This window comes from Micropterus salmoides, unplaced genomic scaffold (genome assembly GCF_014851395.1).
Source record: "Micropterus salmoides isolate LMB-PRFRI ecotype aquatic unplaced genomic scaffold, ASM1485139v1 Ms_hic_scaffold_17, whole genome shotgun sequence".
In the NCBI taxonomy this organism is placed as follows: domain Eukaryota; kingdom Metazoa; phylum Chordata; class Actinopteri; order Centrarchiformes; family Centrarchidae; genus Micropterus; species Micropterus salmoides.
Window position 1 is genome coordinate 25,968,076 of NW_024040817.1, and position 5,876 is coordinate 25,973,951.

Consider the following 5,876-nt stretch of genomic DNA (forward strand, 5'->3'; position numbering starts at 1 on the left):
AGCAGAGTCAGCTAGAAATTTTGACTTGTATAATGAAGAAATTAGAGAGGATATATATAGAGAGGAAAAAGTATTGTTTAGACTAAGTGGCTTGTTTCGCTGGATATTCTTTGCAGGATGCAGTATGGTAATATACCTTGCAGCATAAAGGAAGTTCCCAGACAGGGGAGCAGACAGTTTCTGTCACAGATAAGAGCTGATGTAGATCTAAGACAATGGCCTATTTATGGCACCGTATCTATATCCAGAAGAGGAACAACGACTTTACTAACTTTTTAATATCACAGTTTTAGACAAGAAGATATTGGTTTGTGTGGCAAACAAGCCCCAAACCTGTCTTTATTCTCCCTGAATGCAGTTCTTTCTTCCTTTTCATCCTATACTCAAACATGGACACACAAACACCCTATTGAGAGCTCCTATATTTGAGTTTATCCATTATCCATATCCATCAGCATCAATCACTTACCCATAACTGCTCCCCATTCACAGACAAACACAGAGACAGGCACACACACACAAATTCCAAAACTCAAATACACTTCACTGCCAGCGAATAGACTATCAGTGTGGTTTTTAGTGGCATGTCTGAGGCAATGACACTTCTGTGCTCCGTCTATTGATTTTGTTGTCTTATCCTAATGAGCCTTGCGTCATCCATCACTGCTCTGCTGGTAGCACTCAGGCAGCTTGGATGGCTGGGAGGACTGAATTAAGGAGAAACAGAGACTATCACTTTGCCACTAGGTATATATCAATGAGTTTCCTGAATACCATTTTTGAAAGGCATCCACAGTAATAAAAAAAAAATACGGGTAGCGCATCTGTTTGAGCTATGTGATGTGAGGGTTTGGAATAGGATAAGTGCATTCTGACATGATTTCAGGCCCCTTAGCTGATGACCTCTGACCCAGCAGGCTCTTGCCTTTAACACTTGCTTTCTAGTGTCATGAAAGTGCTTTTAAGTTGTGTTTGCCTTTGTGTGTGTGTGTGTGTGTGTGTGTGTGTGTGTGTGTGGTGTGTGTGCAGGTATGAGCGTGTATGTTGTGGAGGTGTTGACAATAGTGATGGGGATGTTAGAAGGCAGCTAGCATCCATTACTTACTTACACCTTTTGGAGTACAAATTGGAGATGAAACACTTCAAAATCCTGCAGCTCCTGTCCTCCATCTATGCGTTAATCCACTCAGCCGTTATGAAGGTTGTCCCCCTGCTTCATGTCATCTCTGTGACTCCAAATGGTGTTTTTCATGTTGCTTCTCCACCCATCCAACCTGTCCTAATACCTAAACAACAGAATAATTGCCAGTGACGACATATATGACCTTTCTCCAAAACAACATATACCGTTGGAAAGTACCAACGACAGGCGTACTGGAGCTACAGTATAAGTATGTGATGTAAGTCACTATATGTTAACACATGGTTAACATTGTGAAATGGTTGCAGTTTGGTAAGATTTAAGAACAAATTGTGGTTTGGATTGAAAAAACTATATAAATACTTAACATTATTAACTTAACCAACATTTTACATGATCATCTATTATATACGCACTGTATTTCACACCAAAGCCCAAAACCCACACATTGGTTTACTTCTATCATCATATTTCCTCTGTCCTAACACCACTGCCAACATCCTAAACCCTACAGTCTATATCGTGTCTTCTACAAGCTGTTTCCTGTAACACACATCCTACATCTTTTTTTTTTTTTTTACATCTCATTCTCGTGCTTTCTACTCTGTTCAATCTATGTCCTGCTGTAGACTGTGTCATCGGTCCTACATCCTAAATCCCTAATTCTACATCTAAAATCATTGTGTTTCAGTGAAATGTGGATCCGGAGCAAAGACCACACCATAAACACATCCCATTTCCACACACAAATATTTAAGCACACCTTATCTGTTCCCCTCCCCTTTCACTCAGTTTCCACATTCTACCAAACACTCTTTTCTATTTTTCCCCCCTTCTCTCTTTTTGTTTGAATACAGAAGCCACCAGGGGGCTCTGTCCGAAGCAGAGCACAGAGGACTGCTCCCCCACTTAGTCTCGACTCCCCTAGTTCCCTTTTGTCTTCCTGCCATCAGCTGACACCGTTCTTTCGTTCTCTTCCATCCATCGGTCAACGACTCTGATTCCTCCCTTCATCTCATACCTTCAATTTATGTTGTAGCATTCCACATCCTGCATCCTACATACATCTAGTGCTGCAGCCTACATCCTATTTTCAGATTTACATCACACCTACCCCTACATCAAATGTCTTGTCATACATACTACAAAGTGTGTTGACTCCAAAGTCTGCATTAGATCTTGCAGCACCACATACATCATATATCTTATGTTCTGTTTAATACTTTCTGCCTCATGTCCCGCTATGTCCTACACAGACCCGGTAAAGGGAATTCTAGATCATCCATTCTACATCCGGTTTTGTACATCTGTACTCTATAGCCTACATTATTCACTCTGCACCCTATATCTAGAGATCTTTCATCCTGCATCTTTCATCACAAATGTTATGAGTTACAACCTACTTCATGTTTTATTTTAGCTACATCTTTTGCCCTACATCTGCATGCAGTCAGTATACATAGGATGTAGGCAGTTTTTGAAGCTTATAATTGGATGCAGATGTCTTAGCTTGACTATTGCCATCATGACGCATGCTACCACTCAAGGCTGCAAATGTTCTCCAAAAAAGAACCAATCCTTGATGAGAGAATAATTGTGTGGGGAAAAAAAACCCAAAAATACCCTGTCTTCAGGGGGCACTTTGGTGAAAATGACTGGTCTAATCTTATTAAACTCTGAGTGTTGCCACCATTTACTGGTGTTAAAGAGGATAAGCTACTTATGGAGTGGTGGGGAATGAAGTGAAACTGTGTTGTGTGAGTATCTCTCAATGTCACTCATCATACATAAGCAAACTGTTCATCCACATGCCATGATGCTAGCACATCACACACCAACACAAGCCAAATACCATAGTTTACAGTGTGTATAAAAAGCTTACACACGGGCTGTGCTGTCATGTGACTTCAGTTTGCCACAAAAACAGTTTGTGACTTTCCCGTAACATTAGCAGGCAGGAGGTTTCATGCGCCCTAAGGCTAACACATGCAAATGACAACACACACATTCAAGGAACACAAGCGCATGCATGCACAAACACTTGCACACACACACACAGACACCAAAGAACCCAGCAGGCTTTGGGAGCCATGCCCTGACCCCGGGTTCCCAGTCAAAGGGGTGCTGTTCACCAGTATACAACAGCACCACTGATCTGCTGTGTTCCTCTTGTAAATTTTGCTCTTTCTCCTCGGGGCTCAGAAGAGTCCTGTGTTGTTTTGTGAAAAGGAGGAGGAGGAGAAGGGAGGAGTGGAGAGCCAAGAGAACAGAGGAGTGAAGCCACTGTCTGTGTGTGACCGCTAAATCACTGTGTCTGCATGAAGGCTGGGATTGTGCATGTGTTTCTTTGTGTGTGTGTGTGCGTGTGCGTGTGCATGCGTGTAGTGTGTGACCCTCTACAGTACATGTGCGCATATAAAGAGCAGAGAACAAGGGACCTTTAGTCTGGGATGAAAACATAGACCAATGTTACAAGCCAAATAAGATTAACTGGTCTAATGGACACACTTATTTTCATTATTCTGCATCGTTGCTACAGCCCGGAGAGAACAGGCTCGCTGCTACTAGCGGCCCTGCGGCAATGACTTCCTGAGAAAGGAGTCTTCACTCCATCTACTTCCAATTTCCAAGAATTCACTCATTCATCCACCCATTTTGCCATATTAAAATGTTACCTCAACAGGATTCCCCATCTGTCTTGATCATTTATTCATTTAAAGTATCCACAAAAGCGACTTATATCATTCTTGACAGTACATTTTGCTGTGATGTGTCTATGAAATTTAATACAATCTTTTCCTTATTACAGATTGGAATGTAGATATGTGCAATTCAGCTTAATGAGTTTAAATAAATCAGTGATATTGAGGGAGGAGCCACTTACGTACCCCTCCTCCTCCTCTTTAATCTAGCCCTCTTCATTAACACAGGCGTAAATATGTAAATGAGATGAGACAGCATGGAAATATACAAGCCTATTACACAATTAAGATGACTGCTTGATTAAGTAATATAGAGACTTTATAATATCTCCATGCAAGCTTGTATATATGCTCGGACATTAAAACGCATTTATTGTCTGAGTAATTGTCTTCCCTACAACCTCAACCATTTCTACTTCAAGTCCAATTCAGAGATGTTTGTCTTTGCTTTTGTTTGGCTTAAAAACTCAGTGATCTATAGTTTAACCTTGAACCAAACACAAAGCCCCAGTTCCAGATGTCACATATCCCACAGCCAGATGAGCTATGTGATGCAGGCTCATAGAGATTAACAACATAACCATATAACATTACATCTAATCCTATTCTCTTCCTGATTACCTAAGAGCCAGATACCATCTAAATCAGCTCAATAATTGCAATACAGACGATGATCAAGCGAGATGGAAAGAGAGTGACAGTGAGGGGTATCGCCAGTTTGACATGATTACAGCACCGGCCTCGAGGGACCCATATCTTGATTTAGATTAAACCACGCTCGTCAAACAGAAAGCACCCATCTTTAATATGGCCATATATCAACCAACGCATAAAAATCTGAGGTTCCATCAAGTCCATGAACCATCCATGAGGGGGTTGATTAAATGAAGAAAGACGGAATGAGGAAAAAATCAAAATACAGCGTTGATTAGAGAGAGTACGTGAAATGACACCCAGCAAATATTTTGACTCTGAAAATAAGTTGATACGACAACCTGCAATGGAAGAGAAAATGGACCTGAAAAACTGCACCAGTAAATTTGGGTAAGTATGACACCTAAAGGGATGACATCAGCAGTCATCCATAGCTTTGTGTGCATATTTGCCACCACTGTATTGTTATTATTATGGCATTACAACATGCAGCACCAACTATACTGAAGGCTAGTTGCAATTAAACGTAATTGTTGTGCGAACATTAACACGTCGCCGACAGAACAGGAGGAGAAGACCTCAAGCAATCCTTCTGCACCTCCGTTTGAGGAGAAACCAAAGAGATGGGTGGCAGTGTGCTTCTGTAATGGCCCTCTCTTTGAAAAGATGAGCTGTCATGGGAGATTTATAATTGTGTCCTTATTTCAATGCATTTCCCCGTGCATTTGTTTGTTTCCGGTTTATACAGCAAACGCCGAACTTCCTGTAAATAGTCTGAAAGTCTCCGGGGGAGGTTTCACATCTGTACTTTTGGTTTGGACCAAACTGAAAAGTCAGAATGTCTGGACCAAATAAGGTAGGTGTGAAAGCCCCCTAAGAAAACCTGCAATGCAATGTAAATATAGAAGAAACATCTACTGTATTAGATTCCATTATATTTTTATATTCTGAATTGTCACCTGCCACCTGAATTTTGTGTTTCTGTTCCCCATATATGAATAAAGACATTTACACCATAAATTGGTGCAGAAAATGTCTGAAGAATGCAAGAAATTAAGTGTTTAATGCTCAAATCTTCTACAGGAGAAACCTGCCGGACCCCGAATTCTATATATTTCAGCAATAAATATTTTTTCTAAATACATTTACATTTATTCATTTAGCTGACGCTTTTATCCAAAGTGACTTACAATTGCTGTATATGCCAGAGGTCGCACGCCTCTGGAGCAACGAGGGGTTAAGTGTCTTGCTCAGGGACACATTGGTGGATGGTCACATTGGGGGATTGAACCCGGGTCTCTCAAACCCACCACTTTTCAACACAAAGTGATGCCCTTGGGTAGAGTGTGTTCCATGCCATAGTGACAACAATGATGATT